The sequence below is a fragment of the Helicoverpa zea genome, chromosome 24, assembly GCF_022581195.2.
Source record: "Helicoverpa zea isolate HzStark_Cry1AcR chromosome 24, ilHelZeax1.1, whole genome shotgun sequence".
Taxonomy (NCBI): Eukaryota; Metazoa; Arthropoda; class Insecta; order Lepidoptera; family Noctuidae; genus Helicoverpa; species Helicoverpa zea.
The window spans coordinates 8,556,396-8,575,530 of NC_061475.1; positions in this window are offsets into that span (position 1 = coordinate 8,556,396).

The following is a 19,135-nucleotide window of genomic DNA, read 5'->3' on the forward strand; positions in this document are numbered from 1 at the left end:
CCGATCTTACCTCAACCCAGATACCCGGGTTTGGTAAGGGCCTGGTTCCAGTAAATGTCACACTTAAATGTAATGAGGCATGATGATGATGGTGTCCTAGCCGTTTATCGTAGCTGTTCTATCGTATTACACCTATGAGTTTCTTTTAATGCTTATATAATTTTGTACGTAGGTGGAGAAATCTTGAGACTCATAGGCTTATCTAAATACATGAATCAAATTGAAGATGTGGGTGAAATGGCATGGTACAACTATATTTTAAGTTTCATTGGCTTATAGTTTCTGAGTACTTATGAATAACTTTTGGAGAGAGAAATTAAGTCTGTTTAGAATGGATCAATAAATACTCTAGATATAATTTTGTTGAAGCAAGTATTTCTAGTCTGTAATAATAATAGTAAAGTTAAATTGTACTTTATTTGTGGGATGAATAGGTCACAATTTTGCTTTTGTTTAGAAATAGCTGATCAATGAATGGTTTCTGTTTATGTATTTAGTTAGAAAGAAAATTAAACTTTTTGAACTTATTGATAAGTCATTCTCCAGTGACTTTGGGTTTGTTTCAGTATTTCGTCTCAAGTTAATCAGATACGAAATCGCTTTTAAAGATTTAACGTAGGTATAAAAGAGTTGATTTTAATGTTACCAAATAAATAGGGTTTATCACTTTGGTGTTTGGTGTATCTATTAAATGAATTAGGTGAGTAAATAGGGTCATTTTGCAATTTTTGACCGCTCCAAAGTTGTGACTCACTCAAAACATACTTGCAACTGACTTCAGAATAGCAAAATCATCCGAAGAGAATAGGTACCAATCATCACAAAAGATACGCCACTGACTGACTACCTCTACAATCTAGAACACTCTAATTTATTCTAGAACACCACAACAAAATTCGAAGCAGATCCAACAGGGGTCTCTAATCTAGGTGCAGCCCCAAAACCATGGAGAACAAAATGACTAGTGGAGATGTCATAACGCCAAATCTCCTAAGAAAGTAGCTCGCCAATATGCGTGTGTTCGGGAAATCAGGAACGTTACTTGCTCCACCTTATTACGGATTCTTTGGAACCCCATTTATTTTAAAACTATGAAGACCAATTCTGTGACACATGACGAGATACCCGAACACCTCGTTAATTATTCGTAACCGTTCGCTTTGGTCACGAATACTGACTGTTACTTCATCATCTCCCGAGCCTTTTCCCAATTATGTTGAGGTCGGCTTCCAGTCTAACTGGATGCAGTTGAGTACCAGTTTTTTTACAAGGAGCCACTCTCTCAACTCCTACCTAATATCCACTGTCAGTTACATGATCCACAAGAAGGCGCCTGACCTACCTGCCTTGTCGCATCTCCGCTATCTTTCCATCCTCCGTGCCCAAAACTAACACAAAGTTATGATGGCAACAATGAATGCAGGCTGCAGGCTGAAGTGCATCCTATGCAGATATTTGCATACATGAAACGTTTCTGTAGTAGGTGACCAGAGTTTAGATTGGGTAGCGTAGTTGCAAAGAGTATTTTGTTGCTTAGTCTTTGGGAATATTTGGTAATCTGTTTTCGTATTAGGAGAATACTGATGTACCTGTAAGCAATGGTTTGTATGGATCTTCGGCTATGATGCTGTAAAATATTATCTTTATAGAGGTATATAACAAGTTGTTCTATTGAACTACTTCTAACACCCAGATGAACAGTCGCTTAAGGTCTTTTTCCGGCTCCAGATTGTCTGTTTTGATCGGTTTGTAGTTTTTGTCATGAAATCGCGTCAGACAGAGTTACTTTCGGCTATATTCTATACATATAAAAAATATATATAAAAAATTCTTACTCAGATTTTATCTTTCACCGCAAAAAATGTCTCTTATAGATACCTAAACCCCTCAGCAAATGGGTAATTTTGATCGCATACTGTTTCTATATCTAAAACTAGCCGTTTTCCCACCGTTTCACCCGCGTCCCGTGGGAGCTACTGCCCGCACCGGGATAAAATATAGCCTATGTTAATCGCAGATAATATAGCTTTTTAATGGTGAAAGAATATTTAAAATCGTTCCAGTAGTTTTTGAGTTTATACATTACAACCAAACAAACAAACAATCAAACAAACAAAGTCTTCCTCTTTATAACATTAGTATAGATAATGCACCACAGCAACTCACAAAACATACCAAAAATACACAACAATGCTTGCCAGCGACCATAATTACTGCTGGTCAGAACATCAGACCATCAGAACACAATACTATTCATCAATAACATCACAATAGTACAATAGAGTTCTTACCGTTGTTAGAACGAGTCGCCATCATGCTTTTGTCATTACAGCCAAAGTAGCCGCACACTGCAAACTTTTAAAGAAAAAAAGTAAAGATAAAGATAAAAAGTCATTTATTCAAAGTAGGCTGAAAATAGACAGCACTTTTTGAAGGTCAAATTTATAAAAAACAGCCCCCAAAACGCCCGCCCTTCATCACTCCCTATGTGTTTAATCCATCGATAGTTTGTTTGAGCTCATAAATCAGTATGAAAATGAATGGTAGTACGCACATTACAAAGATCAGGTAATCTCTACTAATTTTATAAAGCTGAAGAATTTGTTTGTTTGCTTGAACGCGCTAATCTCAGGGACTACTGGTCCGATTTGAACATGTTTTTTCGGTGTCAGATAGCCCATTTACCGAGGAAGGCTATTTATCCTTGTTGGTCTAGGGGTTCCAATGGAATGCGGGTGAAACTGCTAGCAGAAGCTAATAAGCTACATAAGACCGACTGGAAAATTTAATTGGAATCAAGATTCTTTACAAAAACAACCATCGGATCGACTGTCGGCTGTCTGTTTAGTTTGTAGTGCACGGGTACTCTCAGACTGAGAGCTAAATGCACCGTCTTTGGTTTAAAAGGAGACATTGTGATATATTAGCTTTTGATGTCTTGCCTCGTAAAAATAGACGAAATCTTGTGGAAGAAAAGCATATAATAAAGATCTTATTTCGAAAGATTTATACGTTTTGGCAATAGTAAATATAGTTTTTTCAAGTGAGCGATAGCAACTGAACTTACAACAAAGTTGTAAGTCGAAATGAGAACCTCCATTTTTTGGGAAGTCGGCAAGAAAATAAATGTTTCCCTCATATTTATATAGCAGGGTTTCATTCTCAACTGCCATTTTGCATTGCTCTCTTAATTTCGATCACCTTATGCTATTCATAATTATTTTATCTTAAAAAAAAAAACAAACTCTTCAATTTTCCGTCCTCCGTACATTTGTTTCAACACCAAACCAAATTCATCTTCACTGCTGCTTATCTAACCAACTAAACACGACAATATATTTCCTGCATCATCAGTCCCTCTAACAAATCCACACTCACCGACTTTGTCAGACGCCTCCTTACAAAAAACTACGCCCTTGACACACATCCCTATATCTAACAAGATCATGGATAACAAAATAACTAGCGGAGATACCATAACAGAAACTCCCATAAGAAAGTAGCGCACCAAAATGCGGGTGTACGGCGCATGGGGAACGTTACTGTCTTCTCCCTTATACGCCTTCTTTGGACCAGATCATTTTTTGTAACACCAAAAATCGTTGGCAGATGTCTCAAAGAACCGAAAAGCCTCGTAAGTTCACTCGTAACTGGTAATTTTGGTCATATCCACCGTACGTACTTGGCTTAGAAGAAGGCACCTGACCTACCTGCATCTCTGCTCATCTTTCCTTATTCCGTGAAAGACATACCCTAATACACTGATGCCCCTGATCTCTAACATAATACATCTGGAAGGTTCAAAAAGGTCCACTTTATGGAATTTCATTATGGGCACGCCTCATCTATTGGATTTATAGCATCCTATGAATTTTGATTAAATTTTCGCGTGAGCTTTGACAGTGTGGTAGCCAGGAATTCTCTATTGCAAGCAACTGCAAGAAATAGGGGTGTATTGGGTTACCACAAATAGTGTTAAGCTATAAATCATAATAACTGTTATCCCGAAACTATAAATTCTGCCCAAACTGAATGTACGGACAGGATAATTAATTGGGTTGTCCTATTTTCTTGTCAAAAACGTTTTTGCTCCACAATTGGTTTTTAGGTAGGTCCAGTTGGAAATATTGATATTTTTCAACTGTATGAATCAATAGCTTTGTAAGTAAACGCGCTATTCGAAAATGGCGGAACTGATTCGGCAGTTTTTTGAAGAAAGAAATGCTGACAAGGCCATGATATCAAAGGGAAAAAACTGAATCGAATCTCTTCCTTCATTTTTTGTAACTGTCTGTATTGATAACCAAGCAAAAATGCTACGAGCCATTTATTTTTACCCCACTACGGGGTATTTTGTTATCCATGCAGCATGGAAGAAAACATGCAGTGTTGACCCATATAAAATTCGGACAATAATAATGGCATCCAGACCATTGTAGTCCATGGCAGCTGTTCTCATGTAAGGAGATCAGCCAGCTGCACATGAAATATTATAGTGCACAAGCATTTGCACAGACACAGGTGCACTCTCTATTCCTTCACACTCATAGCTAAATGGGACGGCAATCCGACACGACCGGAGAGAGATCAGGCGCAGGACCGACATTAGTGTGATCTCCGCTCGGGCGTACCAATCAAACACCATCCTCTAGAACTTCGTTAAATTTTTCTTTAATTAATTTTGGCAGTACCCGGTCTTCGAACTCGAGACATTGTGCTCAGAAGTCGTTCGTCTAACCAAACTGCACCCAAGGAAGTCAGCTTAATCAGAAACGTCACTGTTCCGTATCTGATGTGGCTGGCAGCTTCTAATTACACCGACACCTTGCAAAAGGGAACACGGATGCGCTTTGCAGTTAATAGGCACGCCAGTGTAAGGCTCTTGTGTTTATCTGGATGGGCTCCTTTGCAGAAACTTGCGGTGTCTTTTGATGGAATCATTCTCAACCTTTTTGTGTTAACGTGACTAGCTCTGCTTGCCTGGCTTCAATCCATCTATACTAATTTATTTATTTTATTATAAAGAAATTGAAGTCAGTCAAGTAGTTACTGAGATTAGTGCACAAATTCTTTAGCTTCATATTAAGAGCTAAACATATGTAGGTAGATATCTAAAATCCATATTGTAGTATCGGTGGTCTTTGATGAAATTTGCGACCAGCAAAGGATATTTACATACGATATGCATAGACTCCTAAATGGAAATATGAATACAGCTCTCGATAAATGGAGTTTCTAGAGAAATGGTGCCTTAGGTGCATGGTATAGTAACGTCTGGAATGCTTTGAAGAAATACTGAAGAATGTGTGCCAATATGTGTCTGGACCATGGAAATATAACTAGTTGTTTCCCCCGGTTTCATCTTCAACTACTTCCGTACTCAGAAAAAAATATAGTCTTTGTCATCCTTAGCTACCATAGCTTCCCAATAGTGAAAGAATTTTTCTAATCAGTTTAGTGTTTTCGAAACCTATAGGGTACAAACAAACAAAACAAGATAGATATAGACAGCCAAAAACACGTTTTAAGAATGCTTTCTAATAAATCTATGCATATGTATAATAAATCTCGTGACAAACAAACTGCAGGACAACCTATTAAACTGCTTTACAGCTAAAACTCCCAAAGCATTTCTGCTAATAAAGCGAAAATGATAATATTGTTCAAGACAGACAATCACAAAAGAGGAGGAACGGAAATGGAAGAAGGGGACAAAACACAGAAAGCTAATACAAGAGACAGGGACAGAAATAAGGCCGGAGACGAAATGATCAGTCCCTCGGTTACTAACAACTTCGTCAGACAGAACAAGGATAACAAAATATCTAGCGGAGGTGCCATAACGGAAAATCTCCTTCAATACTTCATCATCATTTCCCGAGGCCTTCAAAGATAAAGATAAAATTTGTTAAAAACATATTTAAAAACTTCCCTGTCCTATGAGTCATATGTGATACACACCGATTGTTTAACTATTGTGTCTACATCGTGGACAGTGAAGTGGTTAAAATAAGGTGGTACAATATTATTTGCAGTTTCCCAACTATGTTGGGGTCGGCTTCCAGTCTAACCGGATTCAGCTGAGTACAAGTGTTTTACAAGGAGCGACTGCCTATCTGACCTCCTCAACCCAGTTACCTGGACAACCCATTACCCCTTGGTTAGACTGGTGTCAGACTTACTAGTTTCTGACTACCTGTAACGACTGCAAAGGATGTTCCATCTCCTAAGGAATAGTTTGACAAAATGAGGGTGTGCGGGTACGAGAAAAGTCACTGTCTTCGCCCTTATACGCCTTCTTTGGACCCGATCATTTTCTGTAATACCAAAACTCGTTGACAGATGTCTCAAAGACCCGAACACTTCGTTAGTTCACTCGTAACTGGTCATGCCCACCGTACGTATTTGACCTAGAAGAAAGTGCTTGACCTTCCTACATAATGGCTTATGAAATCTCCGCTCATCTTTCCTTACTCCGTGTTGCAGAAACATGAATATGGAAAACTTTGGAGTAAGGAATATAAAGTTGGTTGGCTTTTTTTTGTTTGTTTTTTTTTTTGTTAGTCGCTAAAGGAAGAGGATTCAAAGTTAGTATTTTTTAGTTTACAGTTTGTTTCATAGAGTGTCGAGATGTGTGTTATGGTTTTATCAGCTTTCGTAGTAATTTTCAAAAATCTTATATTACTTTTTTTTACATAAGTATGACACTTATAGGGATTAAAAAAATGTCAATTTGTTGGTTTGGTTACCATTGGCGCGGAGAAACCGAGCGGAATATGCACTATTGTGAAAGCGTAAATGTTTTCGTAATAAAATGCTACATTTTACACGCAATTGTTTAAGTTTATCTACAAAACTGAGAACCCAATAAAACAATAAAGTTAAATAAAAATCTAAATTTTTATAGTTCTCTTGAAAGTTTTTGACAGTTTTCTATAAGAGAAAGATACAATGTTTTTACCTTGAAGATAGGTAGGTCCTACATTGTAGGCAACCTTCTTATTTTAAAGTCAGGTAAATTAGATTGGCGACAAACCGCAAATCGTTGAAAGACACTCTGACTAGTTAAAGGTTTCTTACAATGTATGTATATTTATAGTAAGAGGAATCTTGGTAGTCTGTTGAAATAAAATGTTGATTTGTTATTCTTCTTGTAAATGTTTGTGTGGTTGTAAATTCTACTTTGTTTTTACCCAAGTGCTACGCAAAGGAGGTAGGAAGGAAGCCCTTGACAGTCGTTACGGGTAGTCAGAAGCCAGTAAGTCTGACACCAGTCTAACCAAGGGTATACCAGTCTAACCACGGGTATTGGGTTGCCCGGGTAACTGGGTTGAGGAGGTCAGGTAGGCAGTCGATTCTTGTAAAGCACACCAGTGCTTTACAAGAATCGACTGCCTACCGGATTCAGCTGAGTACCAACTCAGCTGAATCCGGTTAGACTGGAAGCCGGCCCCAACATAGTTGGGAAAAAGGCTCGGAGAATGATGATGATGATGCTACGCAAAGGAGGTTAATATGTTCATAATCTGTTTGCTTAAAGTGTTCTGTCCGCGGTTTCACCCACATATTCAGTGAATTACTTACCATTCGTGAATAAACAGTATCTACCTCGTCATTGACCTACATCTATACTGACTTCATCTCAATTACCTCAGCCTTTTCAGCGTAACAACCAATAATTTCGGCATTAAAATTTACATAAGGATAATAAAACATATTCAAAAAACCGGTAGATACTTACTAGTGAATCACAAAGTCGTTTCAAAGTCCAGTTAGGTACAATGTCCTGTATCTAGACTCTATATAATGTCTATCTAGTATCTAGATAGACTCTAGACTGTGTCTACTGGGTCTTATCGTGAAGCCGTTCAGTAATTATTGAGACAACCACGAACAGAGGCGCGGAGTCGCTACATTACCTACTACATTTCTTTTATAACTAGATTTTCTGAAGAAATTAGCAGCAAATTGGAGAAATTGGATGAAAAGTATATAGCTTCAGTCTCCAGGCTATCATCTATCTCCATGCCAAATTCTATCTAAATCGGTTTTGCCGTTTTATCGTGGAAGTGGAAAGAATCTTACGATGATACAACAAACAGTTAATTTAATCAGAACACAATGAGCATGACGAACTTTAAGATACGAATGAAACCGGGTGTGACACTAGTTAAGAGTCTTCAAAGTCATTTCAATGTCCACTAGTCATTATAGACTAGTGTATCTAGACTGTGTATCTACTGGGTCTTATCGTGAAGCCGTTCAGTAATTATTGACACAACCACGAACAGAGGCGTGGAGTCGCTACGTTACTATATTTATTTTATGAAAAATGTCGCACATGCCGTTTATTAAGATTTTTGTTTATGAAGTAAAAGGCAAGTGGAATAGCCATGTTTCTTGTACATTGTGTGCGAATTTGATTTTTTCGTTCTGTTTTTTCAAACCACACTGTTTGATAACAACATGATTAAATTGATAAAGATTGGGCTTCTTTTTTTGACACAAAATGCAATATATTTTGCCGTTACTTCCCAAATTATTAGAACTATCGATGATTGATAAATTGCTCCCTACGTCAACAAATATAAATAAATTCTTAGAACCTCCTACATCCGTCAACAATTGAAGGAGTTTTCCTCAAAATGAACCCTTCAATGAACCCTTAAAATTATTAGTTACAAAATAAACAAAGGTGCCTTAAAATACACACCACTGATAAAATTATTAAGGGTTTTCGTACACCGCGGTTTTTAAACGCTATTTTATTGGGTAGATTATTGGCGTTTGTAAGAATTTGTCAACACACATCGGGCGGATAGTCAATTGGCATTTCAGTAACATACTGCGAGCAACGTGTTCATGCAACTTTATTTATTAACAGAAGTGTTAATCTGAACAGTGAATGCAGAGCTAAAACAAGCGCATGCGCATCGCATTCATGTCGTTAAACACTCACTTATTTTATAAAAGTACTGGCTTCATATAGATGCTACGATGCGTTTAAAAAACGCACATCAACAGCGCGTTTAAAAAACTCAGTGAACGTAAGCCCCAAAGGTCATTGAACTTATACCCAATTAGGTACAGGCTGAAAACCACAATGGTTTTAGAGTAAATCGAAGAGTTTCTGTAGGAAGGAAGTAAATCAATCGCAGCCAATAAATTAGAGGCAGTCTCTCAAATGAATTGGAGATATTAATTACAAGAGAAACCCAATTTCTGTAGCCTGATAAGGTTTTATTTTTAAATTGCTACTCTTTTGTTTTTTGGGAGTTAACAATAGCTATTTGGATTAGAGACATATATTGTTAACTGATTTAAAAAAGGAAGTACTCAGTTTGACCTCTATGTTCTGTTTGTGCGCGATTATCTCATGTTTGGATGAATCAATTTTGATGCCGACTTCAACATATTGTTTGTCAGACTTAGGAAAGGTTTGAGGTATATACCTATTATTGAAGGCAGTTTTTAGTTTAGCAAATGAAATTTACTTTGCCATGGTTCTTGTCCCATTTAATTATGTCAGTCAAAAAATAACATCTGAATGGAGTACCGCCTCCTTTTTGTGTAGTCTATGTACCTAAGACTGTAAATAGTGTTAATGTTTGCATGCCGAATGGCAAAATGTGGCTGAGCTTTGTTATATTTTAAGACCTCTGTATTTACCCATATTTGCAAAATAAAACTGTATTATATTCTGAGTCGGTCAAAAACAAACTTGAACCAAACCTACATACATTCAGTAAGTGTTTTACAACCCATATTTTCACAATAAAAACAGAAGATTTGTAGCAGTTCCAAAAAGAACTCAATTCCGTTCACCGCAATTAATTATTATTACTTGGCCACGGAGATAAGCTTCTTACTTATATAATTGGTTAGGGTTAGGGTTGTCATCTGGTTATATAAGGTGCTTTATTATTACCTGCCAGGACTTGAATGGAGGGTAGTATTGCGTTTATAGATTACAATAGTAAATATAATTTATTGATTATTTGTCATATTTTTTTAATACAAAAAAAAAATACGAATAAATTTGACTTAATTGATTAGTTTAAAACCATCCAGCAGAGTTGCGCGTTGCCACTCTTGCAGAACAGATAGAAAGAGATAGCAGTTGTTTCCATTGACGAAGCGACAATACGCGCGTAATTTGTGAACCACGTTATGCAGAGTACAGCCAATGTTAATTTAACTTGTTTACTGTCTCAAATTCCGAGTTCTCAGGTTCCGGGGAACGAAATTTCTTCACTATTGTAATCAATAAACGCAATACTACCCCCCATTCAAGTCCTGGCAGGTAATAATAAAGCACCTTATATTTCTTATAGGATTATTTTGATTTTCATTAATCTTTATCTAATACTAATATAATAAAGAGGAAACATTTTTTTGTTTGTTTGTCCTTGCCCTGAAGGCTCCGAAAATTCTTAACGATTAAAAAAAATCCTTTCACTGTTGGTAAACTCTTCTCGAGTAACATAGGCTATATTTTATCAAAGTACGGGCAGTAGTTCCCACTGTATGCGGATGGAACCGCGAGAAAACGGCTAGTACTTAATATATTTATTGGGATGATTGTTAACGATAAGGTTTATATTTAATAGGTATAAGGTTTTAACAGATAAGTACCTAAGACGCTTATATATTTGCCTTATTGATCTAGTAGTAACAACTTCCTACGACTGCTGTGTCTGAGGTCTCCAATTTGGTTCTTGAATTGGGTATTAAAAGCTACCGAGCTTTGAAGAGTACCTACCTACGTTAAGCGGTTGTCCTTACGTCTGATCTCTCTCCTGTCTTGTCGGATTGCTGTCCCAAAGGTCTATGTGAATGCAACAGTATTTGCGCTTACGCTCGTGCACTAAATATGTCCTGCGCAGCTGGTTGATCTCCTTAGAGAATAGCCGTGGCCCAAAATCAGACTGCAGGGTATTATTCAATACATTAAAGCAAATCTACTGGCTATTTCGTACTAGCGGATTTTTCACTCAGTTCTTCTTCACGTTAATGCTCAGATCTAATGGATAGTGTAGCGCATATTATACGAACAACAGCAAACCATTTTTTTTTAATATCGGGACATCTTTTCACTCATTCAGTTAGCCCCAGGGTAAGATATTAATTAGCTTTTGGGTTCTATTACAACTGATAAACTATGTACATTATACATATTTAAAAATACATTTTCTAACACTCAAATCAAGGCCAATAAGCATGCTCATCACACAAATCTCCACTGAACCGGGAATCAAACCCGGATTTCTTTACCTCAAAGTTTGGCGGTTGCCAAACAAATTCTCGCTAGGAATATGTCGAACTCATACACTCGGTTTTTTAAACGCTTCAAAAATCCACCAGTGCGAAAGCACTATTCCTATACATACGTACTACACTCAAGTTTCCAAGTCATTATTCAAATCAACGGCCACGGTGGCTTTAGTCTAAGACCTAGTCCTTTAGCACTAATTCTTGGTGCCTGTTCTCATTGAAGACGAAAGATTTAGTGGCTCGCTTGCTAATCGCTGCTAGTGATAAATGGTACTTGAAGTACCAACGGTAGCTTGGAGTCTAGTTTATTAATTCTGCCTCTGCTACTTACTTAATATTAGGTATAAAATGCATTTTTTTTTTTATGAATTTGGTGTGTTAATGAAACACTGTAACCTATTTTCTTACGAGTTCTTACGAGTTTCTTGCCTGTTATTCTCCATACGAAGCTACTTTTGGAATGGGCTAAAATCAAAGTTATTTTATTTTTGAAATTATTCATAAGTGCTTGTAAAGGCCTAAATGTAATAAATTATTCGACTTTGACTTTGAATGGTATGTTCCAATGTTGACTATTATGTGTGAGGTTCAATTCCTGGTTAATGCCAAAAAAATATGTACGGATCAAATTCATTGTGCGTGTATGATTAACTATACTATCATAACAAAACTTTTTAAATTGTTAAAACATGCAAATATGCTATTTATAAAAATATTTACCTACACTTCTTTTCTATTAATTAAAATTGAGAACTTTACTAAGAAAAAGATCGATGATAAAACTTAGTACAAACAAACAAACAATCAATGGATAGGTAACAACAAAAACAAAACAAAAAGCAATCACATTAAAGCAATTGCGTATCAAAGACGAAACAATATTAATTATTTTAAGGTCATTGACCGGTGTATGTTCTTGAATCTTTTAGAGAAAATGTATCATCTTCTTATAAGTAAAAGTAAATAAAAGTAAACCTTAAGGTATTGTTTACAAACTTGTTTTTACTTTAAGTTTCAAGCGTTTATTCATTTCATTTTAATGCTAAATTAACTCTTTCTGTCATACTAAAACGATCATCATCTTCCGAGCCTTTTTCCCAACTATGTTGGGGTCGGCTTCCAGTCTAACCGGATTCAGCCGAGTTCCAGTGTTTTACAAAGTGCTACTGCCTATCTGACCTCTTCAACCCAGGTACCCAGGCATCTCAATACACCTTGATTTAAATAAAATTATGTAAGATAGTCTACGGCCTGGCACATAGGCTACTTTTCATCCGAGTACGGGAAGATGTTTCATTGGGGCCACAAGTGGAACCACGGGAAACAGCTAATAAAGTATGTAACACGATTTTAAACTACAAAAATACATAATATACACAGTAACAAAACGACTTCACCCGTAAACCATTTAATCTGTAAACTGCACTTAATTTCGTTACCCAGATAAGTTTTTCCCAGAACTAAGTGTTAACATTTAATTTATTTCATGTGTTAATTAATCCGTGCCCCACTGTTACAGAGTAAGGAAATATAAGCGGAGATACCATAACGCAGGTAGGTCAGGCGCCTTCTTCTAGGTCACATAAATACTGCGAGCATGACCAATATGACCAGTTACGAGTGAACTTACGAAGCGTTTGGGTTCTTTGAGACATCTGTCTATGATTTTGGTATAACAAAAATGGTCAGATCCAAAGAAGGCGGGAGAAGATAATAACGTTCCTCGTCTCCCGATTAACCGCATTTTGGCGCGCTACTTTCTTAGGAGATTAGAGTAAGTCTGACACCAGTCTAATAAGGGGTTGTCCGGGTAACTAAGTTGAGGAGGTCAGATAGGCAGTCGCTCCTTGTTAAACACTAGTACATACTCAGCTACAACCGGGGAGACTAGAAGCCGACCCCAACATAGTTGGGAAAAAGCTCGGGAGATGAAGACTTACTTAGGAGATTTTCCGCTATGGCACCTCCACTAGTCATTTTGTTATCCGTGCCCTGTAAACTGGTTTATAATGAGGAATTCCTGTAATGTTTGTTTTGTGGAAACTATGCTTTATGTGTGGTTTAAGAGGTTTTAATGCAGTAGATTATTTTAGTAATTTTGTAGTGCCATTTTATGTTCAAAGTTTTTCAATTGCGTTTGTGTGAATCGTGAAATGGATAGGGTAAACTTGGAAAATAATAGTGACAAACATTATTTTTTCAGATATTGATTTTATATATATGTGGGAGCGTCAGAAGGAGCCTCGCGGCGGTCATGGCTGTCACGTTGCATCTCGGGCGTTGTAACGACCGGAATTCAAAAATAAAGGCACGCTTGTGTAGTCCACCGTTCCATTATTTGGTTTCCTCACCATTTTATTCACAATCACACACAATCAGTAAGATGGAATGGGATTTCGAGCCAATAGGTTAGTATGTGCACAATTCAGTTGGCACCTGTCACCAGAATGACTGCTGCCATCACTCGTCGTGACACTTACTACTCTATTCGGGGTTACCCGCTCATAATTTTAATGTTATCAACGCGCCGACACGGCCATCCTGCATTATCACACGTCCTCGTGTGTACCGGTTTCATCTTACAGTCTACTCCGTTCGGCCTCCCTGACCCCTCAAATGACTCCCTTTGTCCATGTTGTACAACATCTTACAGTGGTTACAAATTTGAAGTCCAAGCGCAACAAAATGTTTCCCTTAAGTCACACATTTCCGAAAGTCAATGCCACACGGGCCAATTGCTGCCACACAGGTTAGTCATTGCCACAGAGGCTAATCATTGCCACACAGGATACTCATTGCCACGCAGGCTATTCGTTGCCACACAGGATACTCATTGCCACGCAGGCTATTCGTTGCCACACAGGCTAGTTATTGCCACACAGGCTAGTCGGTGCCACACAGGTTAGTCGTTGCCACACAGGCCAGTTATTGCCACACAGGCTAGTCATTGCCACACAGGCTAGTCATTGCCACATAGGCCAGTTATTGCCACACAGGCTAGTCATTGTCACACAGGCCAGTTATTGCCACACAGGCTAGTCATTGCCACACAGGCTAGTCATTACCACACAGGCTAGTCATTGCCACACAGGCTAGTCATTACCACACAGGCTAGTTATTGCCACACAGGCCAGGTATTGCCACACAGGCTAGTAGCTGTCACACAGGGTTCCCTTAGCCAAGCTATCAGACACATGTTACCAACTGTACCACAGATGTATACGGGTCTCGTCCTGGTCACCCTGATGCCGTCACACAGGCCAACGAGTCTCTTCCAGGTCACCCCGATACCCATCAATAGGTACAGCTTAACACAATAAAAACAACAGTACCGCAGACTTTACACAGGTCTCTTCTTGGTCACCCCGATGCCATCACGAGGCCAACGGGTCTTTTTCAAGTCACCCCGGTATCCGTCATTGGTACAACTTAGCGCCAAATGTTACCAAAAATCTATAGTCTGATGCACATTCAATCAATTAAAAAAAAACGCGATTGAAACTGCCTCTCAAGTTTATAAATGTCGTATGACAAATAACCTCAACATAAAGCAAAAATGGTTCGGTCTCACCGGGTTTCCACTCAACGCGCATGACGATGCGCACATCGCTATGGCTCGCAGTACAGCGGCTTCACGTTCGCAGGCACCACGGAGATGCACGAGCACCGACACTCTAAACTCACGATGACACGTCAAGCTCCGCAGGCAGCTGGGATGCTCCATTCACGCCGTAATTTTGTCGCCATATTGCACAATAATCACCGTCATTGTTGAAACATGAAAATTAGATAAATTCGGTTAATTTTCTAGCATACCTTCGATAACAAGCATGACTGGTAAAAAAAAATGGAACCGATACCATAACCATAACCGTGGTTACCATACTTGTACCTTCGCTGAAATTCTTTATAAATCTTCTTCTAAAAAACACCATTTTAAATAATCGACGTTCCATTTTTTTTTTTACTGGTTATTAAGCACTATAAGGATTGCAATCTTCACGTGGCAAATTCTCCCGAAACCAATCTGTTCACAAAATTCTTGTTCTACATAGACAGCTCCATGAACATTATGTTGCAGTACGAGATGTTTCCACACAGGATTCTTCCTTGTGATAGCAGTGTCGTAACAGACATATTTTTTTTTCGCTACTAGCGTTTTCACTTTGTTGAACACGTAGCAGGGCAATCCTTAACACATGTGGGCATTCGGATTGCATCCCACTTCTGATGTGGGAGCGTCAGAAGGAGCCTCGCGGCGGTCATGGCTGTCACGTTGCATCTCGGGCGTTGTAACGACCGGAATTCAAAAATAAAGGCACGCTTGTGTAGTCCACCGTTCCATTATTTGGTTTCCTCACCATTTTATTCACAATCACACACAATCAGTAAGATGGAATGGGATTTCGAGCCAATAGGTTAGTATGTGCACAATTCAGTTGGCACCTGTCACCAGAATGACTGCTGCCATCACTCGTCGTGACACTTACTACTCTATTCGGGGTTACCCGCTCATAATTTTAATGTTATCAACGCGCCGACATATACAATTTTTCAGATTTTCGATGTTACATATTTAAGCTCAGCTATATCTATTTACTATACAATCGTCATTTTCGATGTTTTGAACATCCATATTTTACCCCTAATGTTAACACATAGCATAATACAACGTACAAAATATAGCAGTAATTGTACCTAATTCCTATTAATTTACACCCAAACAAACTTTGACAAGCCACATATTTCGCAAACCAAACTTTTAATCGGATTTGTGCGTTCAGACGAATCAATCGGATAGGTACACCATCTCAACAAAATCGGATGACAGTAAAAAATCTAGATGGATGTGCGTCTATTTTTAGACGTCCGATTTACGTCCTATATTTAATCACTTCCTTGACAAGCTTAGAGCATTGAACCGATCGGAGACGACATTGCTGTTCCCTCTGCTGCTCATGCCAAAGATATGAGACTGGCGCCGATTTCAATCGTATGATCAAGCCTGCGTCAAGTTTCGCTTGTGTGTGTGAATGTGATCGAAAATACATGAGTGAGCTATCACTATTTATTGTATATTAAGCGGGCGTTTCCAAATGCATCTCTACCATCTGGTTTGTTACGTGATTAAATCTGCAGCTCACTTCGTAAGAAGAAGAACTATAAGTTGTGTTTCTTAGCTCCCGAGAGTAAATCGGCAGTCATGTGCTCATGGCGGCTCCTGTTGATTAGACGTTCTAAGTTGACGGCCAACGGTTTATTTTACGAGATTCGTATTTCGCAAATTAATGCTTTTACGAATTTGGGTCGAATTTTTTGCTTAAATGAGAAATACCGGGTGATGGGTAACAATTGGATGAACGCCCGGATTTTTCAAAAGAAAGTTTGGCGTGCAAGGTTATGCGGATAAAAATATGGATTGTGTTTTAGATTTTTACGTTGATAATGAAATTGAAGTTTTGGATGACTAATATTTGAAATATCCGTAGTGAATCGGTGGTTATTAATCATCAAACCTCTGAGTGTCATAAAGGCAAATTCAGTTTAAAAGAAGAAAGTGGTAATTGGTGAAGTCTTCTACTATAAAACTACTTGAAAAAGTCTCACCACAACCAGACAACTAAAAAATAAAACTTAATCCCGAAGTTCAGGAAGCATAAACAAGCAAGACTTATCCTTGTTAGTTTTAGAGGACTGACACTGCAGACTGAATAGTCGGCCGACAGTTGACCCGATAGTTGAAAAAAAAAAAAAATTTTGCGAAGTCTTGACTCCAACCGACGAGAAACTCTTGGCGCACCTCGATGGTCACCATGCCGGACTGCCGATACTGAGGTCTCGGGTTCGATTCCCGGTTCGGTCGACATTTGTGTGATAAGCATGCTTGATGGCCGTGGTCTGGGTGTTGTATGTATTTATAAATATGTGTATAGGTAGCTAGATTTGTGTTATGTTGTACTAGTTGTGTTATGTTATGTTAGCAGTGTTAGCACCCATAACACAAAATTAATAACTAACCATGGATCTAACCAACCGTATGTGAAAACGTGTCCCGACATTATTATTAAAAAAAAAAAAAAAAATTTAATACCTGTACCTGTACACATGTTTGCAAATAATAAATTGAGTTTGCAAATACTTTGACTTCAAAGTTTTCAGTCTGTCTAACACCGGCTAAATACCTGATCGACCCATATAGCGATCTATGAGCTAAAACAAACTATCGGCCGACTAAAAGTTTGCTGTGTGTCCTTCTCTTATACTTCTAACAACGACCACTTAATTGCAATTTATTCAGACAAAGTTTTTATTGTATTTTTGCTGTTTCGCCAGAAGATTTATAGCGGTGTAACTTGCATCTTGTTACTACAAAGTTTGTTGCAAGATTTTTCTTTGGTGCACTTAAATGTGCAACGAATATTTTTGCTCGTCTAATTAGGAAATACTGTGCCCTTGTCAAGTTAGTCTGCAAGTTTCTTTTAGTTAACTCCGAAAAAGATTTTGAATAATTTGAGAGTCTTTAATTTATGGCCCATTAGCCAACGTTTGAATATTGGTTAAACTAATATTTTTACTGCCTCGTTGGTCTAGTAGTGTGCTCGAGGTCTCGGGTTCGATTTCCGGGTCAGGCCGAAATCGCTTTGTAGGTTTTCTTAAACTTTCACAAAGCAGCCCGTAGTCTGGAAGTTGATGATTGATTCACCCGTGCATCGGAGAGCACGTAAATGTCGGTCCTGCGCAGCTGGCTGATCTTCTTAAGTGAGAACAGCCGCGGCGGGCTGCGGGTTGTTCGAAAGAGATACCGCGGCCCTGGTACATAAAAGGCCTATGACGGAACACGACGGTTTTTAGTCAGTAAGAGTCTGACACTCCCTCACCGCTGCTAACCCACAGCGGTGACCCCTCCGGTCATTTGATGATTTTTGACGTCGTTAAAAAAAAAAAGAACAGCCGCGGTGGCCGAAATCGGCCGTGGACGCCATTAAACTAATATTTTTAAACTGAAGAGTTTGTTTGTTGAACTTGTTTGTTTGTTTACTGAACGCGCTAATATATAATAAATCAGAACCAATTCCAAGAATTTTCGATTCCTATCTTCGTTATTAGAGAGCCCAATTACCGAGGAAGGCTTTTTTTTTTTTTTTTCCGACGTCAAAAATCATCAAATGACCCCTCCCGCTGTGGGTTAGCAGCGGTGAGGGAGTGTCAGACTCTTACTGACTAAAAACCGTCGTGTTCCGTCATGGGCCTTTTATGTACCAGGGCCGCGGTATCTCTTTCGAACAACCCGCAGCCCCGGCAGGCCTTGGCCCTGCTGGGCCCCGCTGGGGTTGCTGACATCTCTTTGAGGAGCGCGTGGAACAACGCGCGCCGTCGACACGGGTCTGTCGTCTAAGTAGACAGAGGGACGATGAGCCACCCGAACTCACCGCCCACAGACCCACGCCTACGGTGGCCGGGAGTCATCTCGCGACACCCGGCGCCCATGGTGTCTACCTGGTCCAGCGCGGCGGCCGGGATGAGAGGTGCGAACTCTCTGGCGTTCCGCCTCCTCCTTCTCGAGCATGACCGCTTCGCAGAAGGAGGCGACGGCATCCCATTCCCTCTCGCCCCGGACCATGGCCTGAACCAGGGCCGGACGCGAGAGGTCGCCGCCGCCCAAAGCCTCGACGAGGACCCGGCGGTGCCCCTCCCATGCGGGGCACACCTGGACTGTGTGGTCCACCGTGTCCTCGGGGCTGTCCGCACAATGGTGAGAGGAAGGCTTTAGGCTACTTTTTTCCTGGTGCACAAAATAGTTCCAGGAGCCACGCGTGAAATTACTGAAAGAATAGCATATTACCTCATCATCAGTTGATAG